The 13,506-nt window shown below is 35.7% G+C and overlaps 1 protein-coding gene across 2 annotated transcripts in view; it reads left to right on the forward strand.

Moving 5' to 3' along the window:
• Window positions 1-730: 730 nt before the first annotated feature.
• Window positions 731-13,506, forward strand: part of LOC116345138 (roundabout homolog 2) — a 177,396-nt gene continuing 164,620 nt past the window's right edge. For both annotated transcript variants that reach the window (XM_031774243.1, XM_031774244.1), the window contains exon 1: window positions 731-1,111. The gene's annotated coding sequence lies outside the window, so the exon portion shown is untranslated. The remainder of the gene's footprint in view (window positions 1,112-13,506) is intronic.

Raw genomic sequence — 13,506 nt, forward strand, 5'->3', positions numbered from 1 at the left:
GGCTATGAAATGATATGTGTGTGTGTGTGTGCATCGAAAACCGAATGTCGTGCGAACGTCGCCGAAGCGAACGTACTGTTGAAGGGGAAACGCTCGAATACGAATTGATAGACAAAAGGAAAACGGTGAACGGAACATATGAATGAACTGTAAACGATTGAATAGCTCACTTCATTTCCAATTGGAATGGTGCGTGCGTGCAACATCACACACGTATTTGTATGACACAATCATTGGCTGCTGCTACTGACGCTGTTGAAATTGTTGTTGTGAATGCTAGTCGTCTGCTTTGCCGTTTGCATGATAGGAATACACATAGTTGAGAGTGTGTGAGTGTGATATTGTAAAGCGCGGCTGTAACCATTCTCCGTCGTCTGCATTCATTGTTGTTGTTGTTATTGGTAAGCGGCTCCTTGCTGCTTGCCTCGATGTACAATGCTTGGGTATCGATGTTTACAAGAACATTACTTCACTTCAGTATGCTATGGAATGACAAGCGAGTCGCGCGCGAGTTTATTCTATTCAAGCACATCGCATTTTATCGAAACTGACGGATTTCGTATTCGCTCAATGCATTAGATTCAAATGTTATTTTTACCGTTCTGACTGAGTGTAAAAAATTTGTTCCATTTTAAATTAAAACTATAATAGAAAACAAAGTGATTATTGAAAATGTAACGATTTTTTTTGTTCGAAAAATTAAAAAAAATTGATTATAAATGTTCGATCGAAAACGATTCTTCACGCATCGTTATTTTAAACTATAGAAACAGTTAAGTGATCGAAGAAATAGAGGTTTTGTTTTGATTCAGCATTTATTCGAATTCGGTGTATTTTATCGTGAACATTCAGTGTTAAAAATTTGCTAAAGAAAAAAAACGTCATAGAATTTAATTGGAATTTTCAAAATTTACGGTGTGTGTGAGACAAAAAAAGAAAGAAATAAGCAACAAATCTGTAATCAACGCAATAGAAATAAAATCATTGGCAGCCAAAATACGAAGAAAATTAATTCGAAAAAAGTGTGATCTATTATAGTGTGTTTTCACAGCAACAACATCCATTTCTTTGGTGATTTTGTGGAATATTTTCAAAAGACTGTTGACACAAAGTATGTGTTCCATTAATTTATTTAATTATAAGTGTTAATTTTTCGATGAAAACTGAAGTACCAATTGGCGATCGCATTTTGAGTATTCAAATGTGAAAGGCGTGCACAAGAGCGCGTTTGCCATTAAAACATCATGTTTATTAATTATAATTGTTAAGCAATGCGAACAACAACCATAAAGAATCAAACAAAAAAATAAATAAATACAGAAAAGCAATGAATGTTGCTTTAAAGAAATGATTAGCTGAGTCTGTATTAACCCTTGATCATGTTAATTGTTTCAAAATGTGTTTCATCTATGAAATGTCACGCGAAAATCATTTCATTCATCGTTGTTCATTAAAACAATCGATTTTCTTCATCTCAAAGTGGCGTCCCATTTCGAAACAGAGAGATTTCTCTGCTTTGAAAACGAAACGAACAAAAATAGTCTGGAGTGTTTTCAAATTCAAGAGTTTTTACATCACCGAGAGTTGAAATTCAAAATTGTTCATACAATTTTCAGTGTGTTGCAATATTTAGTGGAATATGTTGTTCCATCATTTTGCTAATGTAACGAAAAAAATTTGTTTTGTAAACAAAAAAAAAAATAACATTTCATATTTTTGGCTTATAATCATCATAGAACACATCTCATTTCTAATTCAGTACATATTGTGTTACGTTGTGCATACATTGTGCGTATGTGTATAGGTGACATTCATTCGGAAAATGATTTAATAATAAATCTCGCCCCCCCAGAAAAGCCACAAAGAAAGCACACCAAAACGTGATGCGGAAAAGAAAAGTGTGAAACGGATTCAGCCACTTAGCAGCCCTTCCAAGCGTTTGCATATGTGTATATTTCCGAAAATTGCATAGTTTGTGTGTTAACGGTGTCTTTGTTAATGAGCTCTCTCTCTCGCTCTCACTCTCGTATACCTCAAATGTTAAATCGTCCGGTTGATGATATTTTGGCTCTGACGAATTTTCTAGTTAGATTATGTGAATTGTGAATGTGTGTTGTGTGTTGTTTGGAGCTGAAATAATTTCGAAGGCAAACGACAACGGTGTATAAACGAGTGAAGAGCACAATGCGATGTCGGATATGAATGAAAATGAATATTTCATGTTTATTATGTCCCATCGAGAGATAAAACAACATTACCTTAATTAAGGAAAATGTTTCGTGCAACACATATATACGACATAACACATATCACATCACCAGCCATCGACATGAGGTCGACAGTCTTTTGCTTCAAAAGCGTTTGTTTGCGATAAGCGTTAGGCGATGGCATAATGCAAGGCAAGTGAATGGGAAAATTCAAAATACCATAATTGTATGTTTCGGGTTGGAAGTCATCATTTTTTCTTTTTCTTTTTTTTGAAAAAAAAGAAGGAAAAAAATGTTTGCATTCGTTTCTGACGTTGACGCATTTTTAGCGCTCATTCGCTCACACTCTTGCTTACTCAAGTACCCACAAAATGTGTAATATGAAAGTTTCAGTTTTCATTCCGTTGATATGACAGGCTGATATTCCTTGAAGATGACGATCCAGCAAATTGTAACACCAAAAGCAGCAGCATCAAGCGCGAGAAAGAAAAAAAAAGTAAACGAAATCAAGCTGAATTGAGAAACATGAAGAAGGCGGAGGTTTTTGTCTGTTGTCACTGTAAGTGAAAAGCGATTTAGATGAAATGTTTCATCCTGACAACAAGATAAATCCCGAATTTGATGAAGATGGGAAAGAAACCAAGAAATTATGACACGATGAAGAGAGACCGAAAAAAAAACAACAACAACTTTGTGTAAATGTTGCAAATGACATTAAGAGTTTTTGCCGCACATTACATTTGCCTAATTGTTTCACTGAGGCTGTCATCACAGCAAAACTCTCCTAATCCTATGTCGCAAACAATTCAAATCGAAAAACTCATTCACTTAACTTTACTCTCTGTTTCACCCATTCTCAATTTGATTTCACATCTCTTTTTTCTCTTGTATGCCAACTAAAAACATGGAACACAATTCACGAGTTGTGATGCTTGAATCAATTTTTTATCTTATTTTGGTGTGTTATTTAATTCGCAGTTTGACAATGTTAAAATTAACGTGAAAATGCTGAAACATCTTCATTTAAACCATTTGATCAGCATGATTTTTTTTCCACTACCAATTTTAATTCAGATGCGAATCAGACGGAATCATGATGAGTACAGGCGCGCATAGGTGCTTGCGCGCATTGCATTAGTGCGACACAGTTTGAAGTCATTTAAATAAAATTACATTAATGTCGGGAGCAATATCATTTTGGTTTTTGATTCACTGCACGACTCTATCACATTTGCCGCTGGCATTTGAAATCTCACAAAAAATACACACGCATCCATGTATAGTGAGATAGACTTTATCTCGCGCACGGTTTCAACGGGGATCCTATTCTTGTGATTGTTTTGTTTCAATTCAAACCACAATATCAAATACCAGCGGCGATTTTAGTTTGCTGCCCATCAATTTCTACCACTCAATTCAGTTTCATTTACTATTTTATTTGCACGATGTACACATAATTTCATTCTTTGCCGTCGTTTTGCGTTCGTGTCATTCTCAGTTTCGAAGTGAATTGTCACAATGACAATGACAGAATTTCAAATGAGGATGTTTCTGTTACGAGTCAAAAGTCTCGATTGCAAACACTTGTTCCTAATTAGATAAAAAAGACGAATCTGAAAAATTATTTTGCACACAACGAAAATGAACTCAAACTTTAAACCAAAATCGGAAACACACAACCAACAGTGGTTTCCGTTTCATGTTACCATGTGCACCATTATTGTTTTATTGAGCATATCTTGAATAGAAACAGAAAAAAAACTTTTTTTCGGAGATAATAATAGCAGTATATTAATAATGAAACAGCTCTAAGGATAAACGACGATTACTGAAGAGAGAGAGAGAGCGAGGGACCGAACTCACATTGGAAATGGTAGACACAGTAACTATATATGTGTCGGGATAGTCGAGAGTTGACGAAAAGTAAATAAAATAGAAAACTAATAAAATCCACGGAAAGAGACGTTAAATTTTGTTTGGAAAAAGTTTTCGCTGTGAATTTGTGTGTGTGTGTCTTGTTTGTGCCGAGATCGAGTTTGTTATTTGGCGACACATGTTTTTCACTGGATTTATACTTCTACTAACCGGATAAATTCAATGCAATGTTCATTTACTTTGGCTATAATTTACGAATGTCGCTGTATGAATCCGATTCGATGTTTTTGCTTGAGTTTGTGTAATTCTCTTTTTTTTTATTCTGGCTCGCAAACAAATTACAAAATAGTATATATAATATTGACTCAGACACCATTTGCATGAAAATATTTCTTTAGCTGTGTGTTATTTTGTTGTTGTCATTCTTCATATTTATATGTGCGAGCACGCACATGCCATCGTCGCAAATGACAAAAAGCGCGACCATGCAAAGTCGAATAAGAATAAAAAAGACAGAAAAAAATTAACAATTACAGCTTTCATGGTTGTTTATTCGAACGCGATTGAGACATAAGGGTCACAAATGCGTTAGATAATATTTGCGTTTTTACTGATGAGCTCACACAGTTTGACTATTGTGTGTGTGTGTTTTTTTCGCTTCTCCTACCATTCTGTTTCTTGTAGGTATGGTTTTTTTTTTCTTCTGCTTAATTCACGACGCACAAGTGATGGTTTTATTTCAAAACACATAAAAGAAGACGAAAAGAATGAAAAATAAATGCAAGCTGCTACCATCGAATCAATCTGAAAATCTTCTTTAAATAGAAATTTTATATGAAAAACAGTCAACACGGTTTTTTGCTTGTCTCTCAACTCAAACAGATAACTGCGAAATGAAAAGCCAGCGGTGTCACCTCAAATTGCAAAACGACAAACATTTGTAGAAGCAGAAAAAAACACACACACACATAGTGAAAGAGAAGAATAATAGTCTGAAAAAGAATTCGAAAAAGAAAAGAGCGACCGAAGAGAGACAAAAAACAACAACTCACAGTGAACTCGGTACACATCAAACTAAACAAATCCAAACAATATTTTTTATGATCTCTCCGCTGCTGCGTTTACTTTTCGTCCGCGAGCCCATTTGCCATGTATATTTGTTCATCGTATTTCGATTATTTCATATTTCTGTGATTGTTTTGTTTTTATGCATTGCGTATGTATGTGTGTGTGGTTGTTTGGAAGATGATAGATTTTGTGCCTTTTGTGCGTGAATGAGCGAGATCGATACAAGGTTTTTGGCTACATCTGGTTAGATTTTTGTGTGTTCGGCTCTCTGTCATTTTTTTTGGGTGGCTGTCGAAGACGGTGCGCATCATTTGGATGGTGCCTGTCGGTATTTTTATGTCATGTATGGTTTCCTTTTTGTGTCTTTGTTTTATTTACGCGCTATTGACTAGCGTATTTGCTGCTCATCTATCTCTGTTCTTCGATAAACAAATACCATATTTATGCGCAGAGACAACAAGAGTAAATAGAGTCTTTGAATATTGCACATTGTATAATGCCATTTGATCGGCTTCTTCTTCTTCGGTGTGTGGCTTTTTTTTTCGGTGTGATGGTGGCGATAGTGCAATAGAGCGCACTTTCTCAGAAGAATAACAATAAAATATTGTTAATTTACTTGTTCATTTTTGTATAAACACGCACGCTTTCTCCCTCTTACAATGGATGTTATTCGATCTCTGATCTGGTCTGGTCGCAAGAGACACATTCATTGCACACCCGTTGATATTCTCTCGCTGAGCTCAACGACGGTTCCACTACATTTGCATTGCCACAGTAAAGGAGACACATATCTACACATACACGCACTCAAGCAAATTCATTTTTATGATGGTTTGCACATGAATGCATCTTAAGCATAAATCATGCATCGCAAATGGCATAGGAAATCTTGGTGTGTTTTGTTTATTTAGACAATTACCATATAGACTGATTGAATGTGGTGTGATTGCAAAAGCAATGCAATTACACTAAAACATATTGGAATGAATTTTTGGAATTTTTAAAACGACCGCATGCGCTCACATTTACCAACCAATTACAATAAAAATGAACGAATGTTTCGGTGCGCTCGCTTTGAATTAACAATCATCAACATTCGAAATCGAAATAAAAAGAATGTAAGAAAAAGAGAGAAAGAGAGTCAAAGAGCAGGCATGAAAAACGGCAAATGACATAAAAACCCAAAGACAATAAACTGATTTCACAGTTTACAGTTAAAATACAAAGAAAATACACGAAAAGTGCGTGTGAAATTCCCTTAATCAAACATTTTGTATCGGCAAAAGAAACGAAAAAAGTGTGAAAAATCGATGTAAATGAAGGCGCAGCGCGATATACATATGCACACTATAAGCGTATATGTTTCGGTTCGCATCTGTTCGCACACGTTTGATTAATGAGTTTTCTTGGGATTGACGATTTCCTTAAAACGCTAAGCAATTTCGGTTAAACCGATATTACCCACAAAAATCAATAGAAAATCACATTTCATTGGAAATGTGGGAAATTCCATCTATTTACAAATCAACCAACCGATGATGACGACAACGAGCTTTTTTTCTCGATTATTTTTACAAAAGGTCTTTAAAAATAGAGCACAGTGCCGAAATCGATTCCGATAATCGACAATTTATGAGTTCAATTTTCATGCCTATAAAAGCGAAACGAAAATTTGGAATTCACTTGAATGAAGCACGTCGTAATGAATTTTTCCTTACATAATTTCAAAACATTAATAACAATAACATTTGCTAGTCACCAAACACATTCATTTCGTTTGCACTCCAAAAACGAAAGAAAAAAAAGAGACGACACAGTTGAGTAAGTGAGTGAATGTATGCCTTTAACATGTTATTTTAATTGATTTACGAGAACAAGAGTGGCCAGAAGTTTTCGGGCTCCCTTTCTATTTTTCCTGCTCTCAATTCAAAAGCATTTACACAGAGAAAACGGTACAATGGCATTAGAATCACTAATCCAAACACTAAGAAACCATTCAAAATGGTTATCAGGCAAATGTGTATGTACTATGCTACTACTGTTGCTGCCACTGCTCACTTGAATGATTGAATAGCGTTACAATATTAATATCAAATCTATTTGGCAGTTATTTTGCACGGACTAATATTTCACAACACAAAAACCATATGGAAGTGACAAGAGCACCATAACAACAAAAGTAACAGCAATATCTTATATCCAAATACTTGGCTTTATGTAGCGCCTGTCGCCCAAGATTGCATTTCCATTGTCGACATTTCCATTCTTTAGCCTTTTTTCATTTTATTCAAGATCATCTCTTTCTTCACTTGCACACGCATTCACACACAAGGAGACACCAGTGACACGCAAAGTGTTTGCCAATGGAGCCAGAGAGAGAGAGAGAGAGAGAGAGAGAGAGCGAGAGAATATATTAAAGAGCTCCGATGAATGCAGTGTAAGCAAGTATGTTACACACACATAATTGACATAGACACACACACATTATAGTTTCATCGTTGAATCAGCACATTTATATAAACCGAACTGTCCAAGTGTATAAGACAGCCAAAAAGGATATATTTTCTCAACAACGGAAAATAATCACAATGAACAAGCCAAAATCGTTTTTGGTCAGGCTAAATGGACAATGCCAAGAACATTCGGGTCATGCCGTGCAGTATTCAACAATGTCACATGTAGAGACAATAAAAGACAGGGAACTATTGAATGAATGAAAATTTGCCAAATCTGCTTATGTTTTGTCGCGTAAACTCAATCAAATGATTGTACGTTCGTGTGTGTGTGCTCCGTCCCATTTTTATATCGTCTATGAATAAATCGCAAGTGGCAAATCGTTCGCAAATAATCGGCAATAGTTTTGTTTCGCTGCATGCATTTGTTTATTTAGCAATTGTTACAAATGGCACACAATATGCACACATACACTGTGTGACCGGGATTGTTCAAATGGAGTTTGATGGTGACGCATAAACGTGCCACACCATCAATTTAATATTGCAATAAAAGGATACGATATTTGCTTTGCTCCCTCAAAGCACACACACGCACAAATGAACAAAAAAAATAATAAAATAAATAAAAGACGTGCACTGTCTTCGAAGTCATGTTCTTTGCTTGTTTTTCATTGGTCCGGGCACGGTGAAAACGATCAACTTATGAATGTTTATGATGCACGATAAATCATTTTTCCTCGTTTTTTGTTTTGTGCGTTTAACTTTTCTTCTTATTCTCACTTGCCATCGCATCTTCGGTTTTTGGGATGCAAAAATTTTCATGATTTAGCCAAGAAAGAGAGCAAGTCAAACGAACACACACATACACCGAAACAAACGAAAAAAAATCGAAAAAATTTCCCGTTTTTATTTTTTCCAAGAAAATTGAATGGTAATAACATTTTTCGTCGCTCACTTTTGTGACGGCTTCAATGTCTTGAAGACGTTTAATGTTTACGCATATAGCGTGCGCACATTATATGTGTTGCCATCAATTTGATTTTCTCTCCCTAGTACCGTTAAGAAAGTAACGAGATGAACCCTCTTTTTTTCTCTTCTTCATCTTTCGATGTTTTGCTTCTTCGTTTCGATTTTCGTGCACATTCGCATTTAAATATTATTTCACTCGGTTCTGAGTTTCTTTTCGGGCGTGCATGTAAGTTTCCTTCTTTTCACTTCATCATCAGTCGACGCTCCCAATTCAAATTATGTGCGCCCTTCAATTTCGTTTCTTGGTCGTGCATTTTGAGTGAATGGCATGTCTTGGAGCAAGTGGTTCATTATGCTGTGCCACGCTTTGGCATTCGATTGTGCTTTTCCGAAAAATATCGATTGTCATGATAAATGCCAAAAAATTAGGGAATGACGACGAACACGTTCACATTGCGCGAAACACTTCTCCCTTCACATCACATCAAAAACAGTCCAACAACCATTTATATAATCAAAAAGATGGCATCGACTTTTGTTCTTGCAGCCACAATAATTAGTTTGTCCAGAATTTTGAGTGTTTCAAGCATAGAATGGAGTTGACTTGTGCCATCAATATAATAAGCGTTTGTTTGACACGAATGCGTTTGTTGATGCTGGTGGTGATTGTGGTGGTGTCTGCAATTGATCGATTATAATTCAAATGCATCTTTTTCGGAAGCACATCCGAAAAACATTTGCACATTTTTCTCGCTTCTTCCCCATTTTTATCATCGGCTTTTGTCGTTGTTTAATGTGGGGTGCAAAAGTATGATTGCAAACCGTTCAAAAGAACAAATTTCGAGTAGAGATATTGAAAAAGCAGAAAACATGCATCGAGCGAACAACGTTTTTTTTTAAATGCGAACAACAACCAGCAACGACATAAATAATATATATTGCTAAATGCACAAGAAGCACGCATACTGATGCCTATCACATCAGTATACAGGAAGCCGGAGAATGCAAAAAATCGTTTGGCACGGCAAACGTTTGATTCTTGTCATTTAATTAAAAACTGTCAAACAAACATCACAAAATGTTCATAAGTGCAACACACAAAAGTAATAAACCACTCGATTCGATTCGAAAATTACTTATCGATTTAAAAACAGGCTGGTTTTGTAAGGCCTTTTCGTTTTATCAGGAGCTCTCTCGCGGGAGGCGGACACATTGAAATTCCGGCAATAAACTCAACAATTAACATTTAACTTTGTGAATGCGGAATGAATGAAAGCGAAAAAGAGAAGGAAAGAAAACATGTTTTGAATGAAGCGTAATTTATGGTTTTCCAAAGCAGTAATATAAAAAAAAATCCATCATTTTAAGTGTTGGGCTGTATCTTCAATTGAAAGGAATTATAATTAAAAGTTGGCTTCAAACGATTCAGCTGCGGCCGCATTCAGTCTCTATCGCTTCCAAAACGAAATGCTATGACATGCTCATAATTTTTGCTTTGTGAATATCGCTTTATGGCTCGGCAGCGTCAACAGCGGTGTCGACAACACCAGCAAAAAAAAAACCACATTTAAGCAATTGTGTGACAACCGACCGAGAGAGTAACAATCGTATTTAATGTGTGTGTATGTGTCGATTCAACTCTGGCGAATACAAAGTTTCAGAGAAACGAAAGAAAAAACCATCATCGAAGCAAAGCACATTACACACATTTAACAACTTTTCGCAAAAAAAACGCCTCACATTTAATTCATGATTTTGAGCATTTAACAAAATGCCACAACGGGCTGAACGCGTCGCACACATAACATTTTCAAAGCAGAGAAAGAAATTAAATTAACAGATTAACACGAAAAAGGCCGTCGCCATGAAAAATGCCCACTAAAATGTAAAAGATGCAACAAGGAATATCTTCCGTACACACTCACAAATGTGCTATTGTGTCTAAATGTTGGTTTGTTGTGTGGCTGTGCATTGTTTCATGTGAATGCACTGAATGAACAACGACCCGAAGAGGAACTGCAACAACAACAACAAAATAAGTGTAAATAAATAAATTTCACACAGCAATTACGGGAGAGCATTTATTTGAGTCTCTGGAAATGGTCGCACGCGGTACACGCACAATTTACAAATCGGAGAGTGCAAAAGAGCTGCTGCTCTCTGGTCGTGAATGTTTTGAATGGGCGGAAAAGACAAGAAAATCACTATTTCTTTCTTTTTCGCTTTTTATCTCTCTCTCTCTCAATTGTGCGACTGCGTGCATTTATGTGAGCGAATGCGCTCCACATTAAATGGTTTAGATCTTCTACTTAATACGCATTTTTCTTATCGACCGCTTCTATATAATTTCAACTGAAAAACAAAAACAAACGAACGAAATGAGAAACAGAAAAAGAAACATATTGCATCAACTTCACAAACAAGTAGATTTATCCATTTCAATTAAAACAAACAGCAATTCGCATGCAAGACATTCCCTCCCGAATGTAAAGGAATTGCGCTACCATTTAGAAGTATTTTACAGTTTCTGTATCCACTGGTTTGTTTGATATTCAATTTAGAAGAAAAGAAAAAAAAAGAAGCAAGCATTCAGCAGCAATAATAATAATCATCATCTTTCTTAACCAATTTTTCATAAATTCTCTCGTTAATTCAATCTGGATATTGTGTTTATGCAGTTGGTCAGTCAGGTTTTTTTTATCTGCCTTTTACCTGCAAAACAATAAACGTCCAATTGTTCGATGTTGAATGTGTGTGTGTGTTTTTTTTTTTTTCAGAGTAAAAATCGCCGCGAACGATTGTTCATTCGAAACTTGAAATCACTTTTTTCCTTCATATATATAAGAACATTTACAAAAAAAAAACGAAGACTTTTACTTTTGACAGTAACGAGGCGAACCTATAATTTAGAAATTACATTTTGATCAATTCAACTAACAAATTAATTTCACTCGTTAAAAATTACAGAGAAAACTATCAAATCATTGATTATCTCTTCCTATCGTTTCGCATGATGTGTTTGTGTGTATATTTGGAATCGTGGCATTCAATGACGGTGTGCGATTGTGCCCATGCCAAGCAATGTGCGGCTCATTCAATGCGCTGTAATGTTGGTAATCAATTAACTCAACTGGTTTCGGTGCGCGTCTTATGTCGTCTTCTCTTCTCTCGTGTGTTCTATTCTATTTTGTTTTTATTTCTCTCAATATATCTGCTTTTTCTGCTTCATTTCGTCTTCCTGTTTCTTTTTTTTATTCATTCTTTGCACCTTTTCATTAACCAGTGAGATGTCGAAATACGTTCTACGCGCGACGTTGAATATTAAGTTTGAATTTGATGATCGCTCTTGCAATCACTACACGATCCTATAATTATCTATACTAATTTTTGATTTTGGGTAAATATTTTCTGTTGGTCGTCAAAAGAAAATTCATCGAGTAGACACAGATTTCTTTATGTGAGAAAGGTGAACCAGAAAGAGAACGACACAGTCTCGATTGTGTTGTGATGACTGAATATTAATGAGGTGAAGCATCAAATAAAATGATCCATTTTGATTGGTTGCATGTGTTTATGTGCTTCAAGCGTACCGTATAACCAAATGTAAATGGCCGAATCGCAATATCCATCAATTATGTAGTCAAATTTTTCGATAGTTTAATTGCATTTCGCTTTGTACCGGTGTGACTTTTTAACGATGAAAAAGAACGTGAATCGACACCGATGAAAGAAGGCAACGATGAAAATAAAGTGTACACAATGCTAAAATTACACATGCAGACATGAAAAAAAAAAAACAACAGATTCATGCCCGTTTATGTCGACGATCGTGGCCAAACGACGGCTTGGTGTCAAAATATTCCATTCATTGTAAGCAATCACAACAAAAAATGTCTCGACGGAATTTTATCGAAAAAACACGACAAACAACTACTCGATTTTTTCGTCTCACTTTTTTCATATGCGACACTCGATGTGAGATGGTTGGATGCTTTTTTTCGTCTTCTTCTTCACTTTTTAAACGAATTACATGTTTCCAATTAATTTCCTTAATTATAAGCCCGACTAGTCGGTTGCATGGGCTGCAATTCTCAAATCGACCGTATTGAGCAGTGGAAGTGTCATTTTATATCTGCAATGCGGCTCAATTTCCCTTGCCACGACTTGGTCGAATAATGATGTTTTCATGTAAATTATGTTATACAATTCAACGGGACGGATTTTTTTTATCACATCTTCTTTTCTCTCTTTCTGTCTCTTAAAATGACAATTTAAACAGAAAAAAAATCGCTTCTGAAATGCTACGTTTGCCAAGAGGCAACGGTAGGTCGATATTATTGTATCACACAGAAAGAGAGGGGAGAGAGAGAGAGGCTGTAATGAGATTGATGAAATTGTAATTTAATAAAAATTGGTTGTCGCTTGACGCGTCTTATTCTGTTTGGCCAATCAATTTCCATTCTGTTTATTCGAAAGCTGCTACTGTCGTTGCGTTTTTTTTCCTTTCGCTTGCTAATTTTAAACGACATTATCCAAACATATGCCTAAGGCATATGTCATTGTGCACGATATTTTTTTTGCAAATAAAATGCGACGAAAGAATGGTAAAAAAACTGTCTTCTTTTTATCGATCTCAAGTCTTTCCTGTGACATACAACATATTTCAATTGCTTTGCTTGTTTCATTTTTTCTTCTGACACTGTGTTCGTAAATCCTCTAGTCTAATTGCCGTACGTCGATAAATGTGCTCAATTTCTCAAGCAATCTAGAATAAATACGCATCGCGATGGTGTAAAATGTCGCATTAGCAACATAATTATGCTCTGCTCTGCTTGATCTTTAATCGATGCCCAGGCAATAAATAAATTAATGGCCAATATAAATAATGTATAAGCTCTTTAAAGTACTTGTTGTAGCTCGAATAGAAAGAG

Source organism: Contarinia nasturtii, unplaced genomic scaffold (genome assembly GCF_009176525.2).
Source record: "Contarinia nasturtii isolate CC-2019 unplaced genomic scaffold, AAFC_CNas_1.1 Cnas_scaffold_1240, whole genome shotgun sequence".
Classification (NCBI taxonomy): Eukaryota; Metazoa; Arthropoda; class Insecta; order Diptera; family Cecidomyiidae; genus Contarinia; species Contarinia nasturtii.